Source organism: Oncorhynchus masou, unplaced genomic scaffold, assembly GCF_036934945.1.
Source record: "Oncorhynchus masou masou isolate Uvic2021 unplaced genomic scaffold, UVic_Omas_1.1 unplaced_scaffold_461, whole genome shotgun sequence".
Taxonomy (NCBI): Eukaryota; Metazoa; Chordata; class Actinopteri; order Salmoniformes; family Salmonidae; genus Oncorhynchus; species Oncorhynchus masou.
In genome coordinates this window covers 274,068-287,215 of record NW_027011005.1, presented here as the reverse complement: position 1 = coordinate 287,215, position 13,148 = coordinate 274,068, and positions in this window count along the sequence as shown.

Sequence of the window (13,148 nt, the reverse complement as noted above, 5' to 3'; positions counted from 1 at the left end):
GCCTCAGTGAGCATTCAGTTACAGTATGACCCCATGTCATCAATCATCATCATCAATCATCATCAGAATTCTTTGTACCTGTTAGTGTTTTCAGATGATGATGTTGTGATACTGAATGTGAAGCTGGAGGTAGTGGTGCCCTGCAGTGTTAAAACAATTAGGGTATGGACTGGAGGAATGGAGAAAGAGAATGAGAGAAGAATAGAGAGAGCAAAGGTGAGGAAGTATGAGGAATAAGAGGAGGAGAAGGGAGGGAGGAGCACATAGCAGGAGAAGGGAGGGAGGAGCACATAGCAGGAGAAGGGAGGGAGGAGTACACAGCAGGAGAAGGGAGGGAGGAAAAAATAGCAGGAGAAGGGAGAGAGGAGTACACAGCAGGAGAAGGGAGGGAGGAGCACATAGCAGGAGAAGGGAGAGAGGAGTACATAGCAGGAGAAGGGAGGGAGGAGCACATAGCAGGAGAAGGGAGGGAGGAGTACACAGCAGGAGAAGGGAGGGAGGAAAAAATAGCAGGAGAAGGGAGAGAGGAGTACACAGCAGGAGAAGGGAGGGAGGAGCACATAGCAGGAGAAGGGAGAGAGGAGTACATAGCAGGAGAAGGGAGGGGTGGAGCACATAGCAGGAGAAGGGAGGGAGGAATACTAAGCAGGAGAAGGGAGGGAGGAGCACATAGCAGCAGAAGGGAGGGAGGAGTACATAGCAGGAGAAGGGAGGGAGGAGCACATAGCAGGAGAAGGGAGGGGGAGTACATAGCAGGAGAAGGGAGGGAGGAATACTAAGCAGGAGAAGGGAGGGAGGAGCACATAGCAGGAGAAGGGAGGGAGGAGTACATAACAGGAGAAGGGAGGGAGGAGTACACAGCAGAGACATTAGATGAAAGACTTCTCTGTGTTCTAGAACTGTCTCTGTCTCCATGGTAGCACTGAAGACTGCATACTGCAATCCCAAGCTTCTATTGTCACCCACCTACTCCTAGTTACTGCTCTGTCACAACACGCGCATACACTCTGGCAGGACACCCACACACGGACCGAAACACACACACACACACACACACACACACACACACACACACACACACACACACACACACCTAACTCACAGATTTGGCAGGACACGTACATTCCTCTCTGCACACACACACACACACACACACACACACACACACACACACACACACAACGCAGAATCTGCAGTCCTTCAGATGCATATTATACATTCACAACAAACAAACACACGAATGTTGTTTTACGACCAGCAACAGTGCGCGTATGTGTGCCCAAGGTCGGCAGGCACACTTTATTGGTTTCAGGTGTTAGCCTCCGTGACAGTCAACACACAGCAGGGTTTCTCCAACTGTACGACCCACATGTTGCCCTTCTGGCCTGAATCCAGAACTAAAACTACATTTACAATGACAACAAGGTCATAAAACTGATCACAGTTTACAGAGGTGTAAAGTGTTGTTTATACAGTATCATACTGTCGTTACCCATATCTAGTGTTTATACAGTATCATACTGTCGTTACCCATATCTAGTGGTGTTTATACAGTATCATACTGTCGTTACCCATATCTAGTGTTTATACAGTATCATACTGTCGTTACCCATATCTAGTGTTTATACAGTATCATACTGTCGTTACCCATATCTAGTGGTGTTTATACAGTATCATACTGCCGTTACCCATATCTAGTGTTTATACAGTATCATACTGTTGTTACCCATATCTAGTGGTGTTTATACAGTATCATACTGTCGTTACCCATATCTAGTGTTTATACAGTATCATACTGTCGTTACCCATATCTAGTGGTGTTTATACAGTATCATACTGTTGTTATCCATATCTAGTGGTGTTTATACAGTATCATACTGTCATTACCCATATCTAGTGTTGTTTATACTGTAACACAGACAATTTGTCAAACCGTACCAGCTGTCTGTTTGAGATTAATCATAACCACACATACGTTTTGATTTAATTAGGATATTTCTTTTAATCAAACGCACCCAACTGTTGATCTCATAAAGGCTTGCGGTTTCTGATCAGTTCAATATGCAATGAATATTTTTTATTTTTTTTACCTTTATTTAACCAGGCAAGTCAGTTAAGAACAAATTCTTATTTTCAATGACGGCCTAGGAACAGATTTGTACCTTGTCAGCACGGGGGTTTGAACTTGCAACCTTCCGGTTACTAGTCCAACGCTCTAACCACTAGGCTACCCTGCCGCCCCGGCATGTCTGAAGTTCACCCAACTATCTCCATGTTCTCACAATGTTGGATGTGTGTGTTTGAGCATGTGCATGAACACGCGTTTGTTGGTGTCAATATGTCTGAACGCTGTTAAAGCACAGGATGTTGAATAGCTGCAGAGCCTCAGGAAAACGACCATGACGTTTCAGTCCAATATGCAATGATTGTTTATAGTTAAAGCATCAGAGAAGTTGAGGACAATAAGTGGAGCCACATCCCCCAGTCAAGAGTCAGGCATGATTCAGGGCCACCAGGGAGCATGGTGTCATATTGTTGGAGAGGTAGCTAGCACCAGAGAGCATGGTGTCATATTGTTGGAGAGGTAGCCAGCACCAGAGAGCATGGTGTCATATTGTTGGAGAGGTAGCTAGCACCAGAGAGGATGGTGTCATATTGTTGGAGAGGTAGTCAGCACCAGAGAGCATGGTGTCATATTGTTGGAGAGGTAGTCAGCACCAGAGAGCATGGTGTCATATTGTTGGAGAGGTAGTCAGCACCAGAGAGCATGGTGTCATATTGTTGGAGAGGTAGTCAGCACCAGAGAGCATGGTGTCATATTGTTGGAGAGGTAGCTAGCACCAGAGAGGATGGTGTCATATTGTTGGAGAGGTAGTCAGCACCAGAGAGCATGGTGTCATATTGTTGGAGAGGTAGTCAGCACCAGAGAGCATGGTGTCATATTGTTGGAGAGGTAGTCAGCACCAGGGAGCATGGTGTCATATTGTTGGAGAGGTAGTCAGCACCAGAGAGCATGGTGTCATATTGTTGGAGAGGTAGCTAGCGCCAGAGAGCATGGTGTCATATTGTTGGAGAGGTAGCTAGCACCAGAGAGCATGGTGTCATATTGTTGGAGAGGTAGCTAGCGCCAGAGAGCATGGTGTCATATTGTTGGAGAGGTAGCTAGCACCAGAGAGCATGGTGTCATATTGTTGGAGAGGTAGCTAGCGCCAGAGAGCATGGTGTCATATTGTTGGAGAGGTAGCTAGCGCCAGAGAGCATGGTGTCATATTGTTGGAGAGGTAGTCAGCACCAGAGAGGTTCATATCATTTATGATAGGTGAACAAACCCGTGTTCATGCACGCATGCACATGCACAAACACACACATCCAACAATGTGAGAACATGGAGATAGTTGGGTGAACTGGCTCTGTGAACACACACCCACACAACAATGTGAGAGCATGGAGATAGTATCTACCACTCTCCCTTCGCTCTTTTTCTCTCTTCCCCTCTTTCTCTCTATCTTTCCCTCTCTTTCTCTCTCGCTTTCTCTCTCTCCCCCACTCTTTCTCTCTCTCCCTCACTCTTTCCCCCTCTCTCCCTCACTCTTTCCCCCTCTCTCTCTCACTCTCTCTCTCTCTCTCTCTCTCTCTCTCTCTCTCTCTCTCTCTCTCTCTCTCTCTCTCTCTCTCTCTCTCTCTCTCTCTCTCTCTCTCTCTCTCTCTCTCTCTCTCTCTCTCTCTCTCTCTCTCTCTCTCTCTCTCTCTCAGTTTGCTGTGTAACTGGGTCAGCAGCCCTGCCAACTGAGCCTAACCCCCATTCACTCCCAACGCCAATTCTACAGCCTTGGACAGAGCTGACCTCAAACCTTGAATTAAGTATTCAAATACACAAGAATATTCATCCATGGTTGGACTTCTGCATCATAGAAAGTGTAATTGGGCCTCCGTTGGTTAGCAACATTGACTACAGTATGCACAATAAGTGGTCACTATGTTGGATAAAAATCTCCATGATTCTTTTGGTTGAATCTAAAGGGGTTGAGTGTGTATCTCTGACACAGCCCGTGTGTTTGTTCATTTGATTGTGTGTGTGTTTATGATGTTGTTTGTCCTCCAGCCAATCACATGTCCTGAGTTATAACGAGTATTCTCTGTAGCTGGATCAGTAGACAGACTAGGATACAGGCAGACTAGGATACAGGTGGACTAGGAGACAGGCGGACTAGGAGACAGGCGGACTAGGATACAGGCGGACTAGGAGACAGGCGGACTAGGAGACAGGCGGACTAGGAGACAGGCAGACTAGGATACAGGCAGACTAGGAGACAAGGCAGGCTTGGAGACAGGCGGACTCGGAGACAGGCGGACTAGGAGACAGGCGGACTAGGATACATGCAGACTAGGAGACAGGCGGACTAGGAGACAGGCGGACTAGGATACAGGCAGGCTTGGAGACAGGCGGACTAGGAGACAGGCGGACTAGGATACATGCAGGCTTGGAGACAGGCGGACTAGGAGACAGGCGGACTCGGATATAGGCAGTCTTGGAGACAGGCAGGCTTGGAGACAGGCGGACTCGGAGACAGGCGGACTAGGATACAGGCAGACTAGGAGACAGGCGGACTAGGATACATGCAGACTAGGAGACAGGCGGACTAGGAGACAGGCGGACTAGGATATAGGCAGTCTTGGAGACAGACCAGGACACAGACAGACCAGGAGACAGGCAGACCAGGAGACAGACAGACCAGGAGACAGACCAGTAGACAGACAGACCAGTAGACAGACAGACCAGGAGACAGACAGACCAGGAGACTGGCAGACCAGGAGACAGGCAGACCAGGAGACAGACAGACCAGGAGACAGACAGACAACCTCATTTGGTCAATGGGAGAAAGGTTATTTGAGTGGGCTGATATGGTGAGACATGCTGTTTGTTTTGAGTTGTTATGAAAGAGGCCATCTTGTTTGAGCTAATGGCTTGTCGTTGCCACGGGGACACACATTCTCCAGAGTGGTGTTCATGTACATTTTTCCCCTCCTCTTCGTTCTCCCCACAGAGCTGAACTGAGCAGACACAATCAAACAAGTGTGATGCTGATCCCCCTCTCTGTGTATCTGTATCTCTCCTTCTCCCCTTTCCCTCCCTCCTCTTCACTCTTCCCTCACTTCCTCTCCCCATCTCTCCCTCTCTCTCTTTTCCTCTCTCTGTCTCCCCTCTCTCTTTCTCTCTCCCCTCCTGCTCTCTCTCTCTCTCTCTCTCTCTCTCTCTCTCTCTCTCTCTCTCTCCCATCCTGCTCTTTCTCCCTCTCTCTCCCCTCCCTCCCTCTCTTTCTCCACCTCCCCCCTTTCTCCCTCCCTCTTTCTTTCTCTCTCCCTCTCTCTTATCTCTCTCTCTCCCTCTCTCTCTTTCTCCCCTCCCACTCTCCTTCCCTCTCTCTCTCTCTATCCCTCCATGTCTGTCCATCCCATCATCTGTCCTCTTTCTCTCTCTCCGTCTCTCTCTCCCCACCTCACTCCTTTCTTCCCTCTCTCCTTCCTTGTTTGTCCATCCCCTCCTGTGTCCTCCCACTGATTCCTCCATCCTCTTGTTCTCTCCTGGCAACGAGGGAAACAGCTGTTCAAGAATCACAAGACCCGTTGGAAAAGTAGAACATTCGCTGTGAAATCAGGGGGATGCAAACATTGAAATGGGAGAATAACTGTAAGCGAGGTTAACTATCCAAAACAATGGAGTGTGAGAGGAGGTCCACCAAGTCGAGAGCAAGCTGTTTCCCCCAGTCTGATCTGAATGGCCTGCGTACCAAATGGCACCCTATTCCCTATTTAGTACACTACTTTTGACCAAAAGGGGGAGTAGGGGCCATTTGGGACACACAGGGTGTTGATCTCTGAGCTGGTCCAAATGGTTGGAGGGTCACGGGAAAGGAAAGGTCTGTTCTCTGCGTGACTAGCAGGGTAATCCTATCTGACTAAGGTGGTTGTGTTTGGTTAGTTGTCGTTCCTATGGGTTCCTGTTAAGTGTCTCACAGCCTTCAGTGTTGCTGAATGTGGACCGCAGACTGAGAAGCGGTGCTGTCTACTCCTTGGTGAATAAGAGTTGATATTAAAACAGACACTTGAGAACTGACTGAGTAGATAGAGGGTGTATCCGCAATGGCACCCTGTTCCCCATATTGTACACTGCTTTGACGAGAGCCCTATGGGTCCTGGTCCAATGTAGTGCACTATGTAGGGAATCTGGTGCCATTTGAGGACCGGTCAGCAACATTCCAGGGACCAGAGTTGAGGTGGGTCATAATCATCTCTCCTTCTTCCTGAAGTGTACACTAGTTCACTACTCCACACAAATTTAAAAGAAACTAATTGGTGTTGGCTTGGAGACGGAGTTTACAAATTCCAGTAATTTCTTTTCAAATCCATGAAGGGTAGTGAACATGTCAGTGAACATATCTCCCTTCTTTTCTCTCCTCCTCTCTCCCTTAATTTCTCCTCTCCTCTCCTCTCCTCTCCTCCTCTCCTCTCCTCTCCTCTCCCTCTCCTCTCCTCTCCCTCTCCTCTCTTCTCCTTTCCTTTCCTTTCCTTTCCCTCTCCCTCCCTCTCCTCTCCTCTCCTCTCCTCTCCTCTCCCTCCTCCTCTCCTCTCCTCTCCCCTCCCTCTCCATTTCCTCTCCTCTCCTCTCCATTTCCTCTCCCTCTCCTCTCCATTTCCTCTCCTCTCTCCTCTCCATTTCCTCTCCCCCCTCCCTCTCCATTTCCTCTCATCTCCTCTCCTCTCCCCTCTCCTCCTCTCCCTCTCTTGTCCCTTCACTTATTCCATCTTCTCCTCTTTTTTATTTAACCTTTATTTAACTGGGCAAATCAGTTAAGAACATATTCTTATTTACAATGACAGCCTACTCCGGCCAAACCCTAACCGGGACGACGCTGAGTCAATTGTGCGCCGCCCTATGGGACTTCCAATCACGTCCGGTTGTGATACATCATGGAAATCGAACCAGGGTCTGAGATGCAGTGCCTTAGATCTCTGCTCCACTCGGGAGCTCTGTTGGACAGTGACGCTCTAGCTCTGAGATGCAGTGCCTTAGACCTCTGAACCAGGGTCTTTAGTGACGCCTCTAGCTCTGAGATGCAGTGCCTTAGACCTCTGAACCAGGGTCTGTAGTGGACGCCTCCGGCTCTGAGATGCAGTGCCTTAGACCTCTGAACCAGGGTCTGTAGTGACGCCTCCAGCTCTGAGATGCAGTGCCTTAGACCTCTGAACCAGGGTCTGTAGTGACGCCTCTAGCTCTGAGATGCAGTGCCTTAGACCTCTGAACCAGGGTCTGTAGTGACGCCTCTAGCTCTGAGATGCCGTGCCTTAGACCTCTGAACCAGGGTCTGTAGTGACGCCTCCAGCTCTGAGATGCAGTGCCTTAGACCTCTGAACCAGGGTCTGTAGTGACGCCTCTGGCTCTGAGATGCCGTGCCTTAGACCTCTGAACCAGGGTCTGTAGTGACGCCTCTATCTCTGAGATGCCGTGCCTTAGACCTCTGAACCAGGGTCTGTAGTGACGCCTCCGGCTCTGAGATGCCGTGCCTTAGACCTCTGAACCAGGGTCTGTAGTGACGCCTCTATCTCTGAGATGCCGTGCCTTAGACCTCTGAACCAGGGTCTGTAGTGACGCCTCTAGCTCTGAGATGCAGTGCCTTAGACCTCTGAACCAGGGTCTGTTGTGACGCCTCTAGCTCTGAGATGCCGTGCCTTAGACCTCTGAACCAGGGTCTGTAGTGACGCCTCTAGCTCTGAGATGCCGTGCCTTAGACCTCTGAACCAGGGTCTGTAGTGACGCCTCTGGCTCTGAGATGCAGTGCCTTAGACCTCTGAACCAGGGTCTGTTGTGACGCCTCTAGCTCTGAGATGCCGTGCCTTAGACCTCTGAACCAGGGTCTGTTGTGACGCATCTAGCTCTGAGATGCCGTGCCTTAGACCTCTGAACCAGGGTCTGTAGTGACGCCTCTGGCTCTGAGATGCAGTGCCTTAGACCTCTGAACCAGGGTCTGTAGTGACGCCTCCAGCTCTGAGATGCCGTGCCTTAGACCTCTGAACCAGGGTCTGTAGTGACGCCTCCAGCTCTGAGATGCCGTGCCTTAGACCTCTGCTCCACTCGGGAGCTCTGCTGGACAGTGACGTCATAATGAGTAAATCCACTAAACATAATTTGATCATAACATTTAATTGAGTTATGATCTGTCCGACCGATGCTGTCCTGGCTCTGCCGTGTCATCACCTGACCTTGGCATTTAGAGCGGCCATCACTTCTCTCTCTGCTCCTCTTCAACAAGCTCCGTTCTGGTTGTCCAGAGTGGCTTCGTCCCAAAATGTATCCCTATTCCCTGTATAGTGCACTAAGTAGGGCATTGGGTACCATTTGTGACACAGACGTAGCTACATAGTTCAGATAAAAGCAGAGCAGCAGTTTGTTTATGCAGCTGAAGATTTCACTGGAGCGTCTTGAATCCTTCCTGCCATGAGAGGCATAGTAACAGAAACAACAACAGCCAGTAGAGGACAGGCACCAGTCCTGGCTCTGGTTACATATCCACTAGATATGCATTTCCTCAAGTTAATGTTTAGTCAAGATGTATGCGTTTTATGAGGGACTTTGTGAGGATCATTGTGCAGAGGTGTAAGACTCAGAGCTACAATAGTGTATTTCAGTCTCTGGTAAGACTGTGATGTCACGAAGGGCAAGGAGAGCCTTCAGCACAACACACAGAAGTATTGATGCAGGACTAGATTCACCCAGTAGGCTACTTTATGTTACTGGGAGCGAGAACAAGAAGAGAAGCTTTATTGTGTGAGGCGTTGTGCTTGCAGCTTTCCTGAACTCGTTGTCTTGTGGACCTGGGATAGTCCCGATTCTGCATTAAAAACAACACCCTATTGCCTATATAGTGCGTTGCTTTTGACCAGGGTTGGCAACCTATTCCCTTTATAGGGCCCCGGTCAAAAGTAGTGCACTAAATAGGAAACAGGGTGCCATTTGGGACGCATATCTAGCCTCCCAGCCTTCAGGACATGGGTTGGGTGTGGTGCGGTGTAGGTGGTGAGTCAGAGGCGTTGGACAGAGCAGAACAGAGCAGAGAAGAACTGAGCATAACAGAGACTAACAGAACTGAGCATAACAGAGACGAACAGAACAGAGCAGAGCAGAGATGAACAGAACTGAGCAGAACAGAGACGAACAGAACAGAGCATAACAGAGACTAACAGAACTGAGCATAACAGAGACGAACAGAACAGAGCAGAACAGAGATGAACAGAACTGAGCAGAACAGAGACGAACAGAACAGAGCATAACAGAGACTAACAGAACTGAGCATAACAGAGAAGAACTGAGCATAACAGAGACAAACAGAACAGAGACGAACAGAACAGATCAGAGAACAGAGCAGAGAAGAACTGAGCAGAGAAGAACTGAGCAGAACAGAGATGAACAGAACTGAGCATAACAGAGACGAACAGAACAGAGCAGAGCAGAGATGAACAGAACTGAGCAGAACAGAGACGAACAGAACTGAGCATAACAGAGATGAACAGAACTGAGCAGAACAGAGACGAACAGAGCAGAGAAGAACTGAGCAGAACAGAACAGAGACGAACAGAACAGAGAAGAACTGAGCAGAACAGAACAGAGCAGAACAGAGCATAACAGAGCTGCCTGGATGAGTTCTGTCTGTGTCATAGATCAAGAGAGACAGCTGTGGCCTCAGTGCTTGTGAGGCCCTGTAACAGGAAGTGGGCTTGGCTTTACACGGCGGCTCACTGCCCGGGCTGGGCTGGCATGTCTGTTGTGTTTTCCCCCTATGACAGACAGACAGAGCTCACTGTTCTGATCCATTGGGACATCTAGTTAGACCGTGACACATATTTGTTCTATTCCAGCACTAATCAAGGATTTAAACTAACTTGATGATTAGTTTACCAGTTATGCTGGCATTGTAATAGAAACAATATATGATGGATATGACCGACGAGGATATGATGGTGCAACCTGGTCTCAGAGCATTTCATATTATTCTGTATGTAAATCCGAGAACAGTGTGATATGTTACACAATACATACCATATGAAATGTATGTCCATCATCCATTTCATATGATATGTTACGAATTACAATTCGTACAATATGTTATGAATTTGCTTACGACGCTTGGCAGTGGGTATGGGGAACAAAGGCTTGTGTGTGGCTGCTCAGCCATGGAAACCCATTGCATGAAGCTCTCGATGAATAGGTCTGTTGCTGACGTTACTTCCAGAGGAAGCTTGGAACTCGGTAGTGAGTGTTTACCTCGCTTCAGGACGAGGCTGTCCCTTTCTGTGAGCTTGTGTGGTCTACCACTTCGCGGCTGAGCCGTTGTTGCTCCCAGACGTTTTCACTTCACAATAACAGCACTTAAAGTGGATCTGGGCAGCTCGAGCAGGGCAGAAATGTTACGAACTGACTTGTTGGAAAGGTAGCATCCTATGACGGTGCCACATTGAAAGTCACTGAGCTCTTCAGTAAGGCCATACGACTGCCAATATTTGTCTATGGAGATTGCATGTCTGTGTCCTCAATGTTATACACCTGTCAGCAACAGGTGTGGCTGAAATAGAATCCACTACATTTGAAGGGATGTCCTCATACCTTTGTACATATAGTGTATGATGGATCTGACAGACAAGGATATGATGGTGCTGAGAGAACCCACCTGCTGCCACTAGAGGGTCAAAGGTTAACAACCTGCTGCCAGGCTAAAGAAAATACACACAAAGCTACTCAGCAGACAGTCAAAATAGCTCATTGAGTTGTTCAGTCTCTGTGTCCAACTGAAGATAGATTCAGGATCCTCCCTATCCTGGGAGAAATCAAGCTAAACCAAGAGCTGAGTCGGCTGCAAATACAAAACAGATTCTCCTTGGATGATTAATGAACACTTTTCTGGGTCTCTCTCACTGTCATATATCAGACTCTCAAACCATACTGACTAGTGCATATAAACATACTGACTAGTCCATATTAACATACTGACTAGTGCATATAAACATACTGACAAGTCCATACTGACTAGTCCATACTGACTAGTCCATATTAACATACTGACGAGTCCATACTGACTAGTCCATACTGACTAGTGCATATAAACATACTGACTAGTCCATATTAACATACTGACTAGTCCATACTGACTAGTCCATACTGACTAGTCCATATAAACATACTGACTAGTCCATATTAACATACTGACTAGTGCATATTAACATACTGACTAGTCCATACTGACTAGTCCATACTGACTAGTCCATACTGACTAGTCCATATTAACATACTGACTAGTCCATACTGACTAGTCCATATTAACATACTGACTAGTCCATACTGACTAGTCCATATTAACATACTGACTAGTCCATACTGACTAGTCCATATAAACATTCTGACTAGCTTATACAAGATGATCATATTAGCTTTTTTTTATTGAATCAGATGTTCTGTGTTGAGTTCCCCGTAGTCTCTGAAGATAAAGTCTGACTCAGAAAATCCAATGAAGATATCAAAGAGTCTGTGTCCCAAATAGAACCCTACATTCCTGTCCTACACTCTTAGAAAAAAAGCTAGAACCTAAAAAACCTAGATAAGGGCTATTGGGCTGTTCCTGTAGGAGAACGCTTTTTGGTTCCAGATTAAACCCTTTTGGGTTTCACGTAGAACCCTTTCCACAGAGGGTTCTACAGGAAACCCAAAGGGGTTCTTCCTGGAACCAAAAAGAGTTCTACCTGGAACCAAAAAAGTTCTCCTAAAGGGACAACCCCCAAACTTTTGGAACCCTATGTTCTAAGTGTGTATTCCCTGTGGTCAAACGCAGTGCACTACATGGGGAATAGGGTGCCATTTGGGATGCATGCCATGTAATTCTCATCTTGGGGGACAGTGACCCTGTGCAGCGTGTGTCACTGTTATCCCAGATGATATCACCGTGGCGGGAGTCAAATCACCCAGAACAACATCAGCACAATAGATTCACACACACACGCACAGACAGATGCGCACACACACACACACACACACAGACAGACGCACACACATGCACACACACACAGACAGACGCACACACACACACACACACACACACGCACAGACAGACGCACACACACGCACACACACACAAACACACACAGACAGACGCACACACATGCGCACACACACAGACAGACGCGCACACACACACACACACACAGACAACATGACAGAAACACCAGAGCCATCATCATTACACAGACAGAAGCAACATGACAGAAACACCAGAGCCATCATCATTACACAGACACAGACAACATGACAGAAACACCAGAGCCATCATCATTACACAGACAACATGACAGAAACACCAGAGCCATCATCATTACACAGACAACATGACAGAAACACCAGAGCCATCATCATTACACAGACAGACAACATGACAGAAACACCAGAGCCATCATCATTACACAGACAGACAACATGACAGAAACACCAGAGCCATCATCATTACACAGACAGACAACATGACAGAAACACCAGAGCCATCATCATTACACAGACAGACAACATGACAGAAACACCAGAGCCATCATCATTACACAGACAGACAACATGACAGAAACACCAGAGCCATCATCATTACACAGACAGACAACATGACAGAAACACCAGAGCCATCATCATTACACACACAGACAACCTGACAGAAACACCAGAGCCATCATCATTACACAGACAGACAACATGACAGAAACACCAGAGCCATCATCATTACACAGACACAGACAACATGACAGAAACACCAGAGCCATCATCATTACACACAGACAACATGACAGAAACACCAGAGCCATCATCATTACACAGACAGACAACCTGACAGAAACACCAGAGCCATCATCATTACACAGACAGAAGCAACAGAAGTTATGATCAGAATGAAGCTTCCTTTAATGAGAGAGAGATAAAGAGAGAGAGAAGAAAGAGAAAGAGAGAGAGGAGAGAAAAGAGAAAGATATCAAATCATCATCATGTTTGCTTTGGCAATGCATGTGGTAACACGGTCCATGCCAATAAAGCCATTTGAATTTGAGAGAGAGGAGAAAGAAAGAGA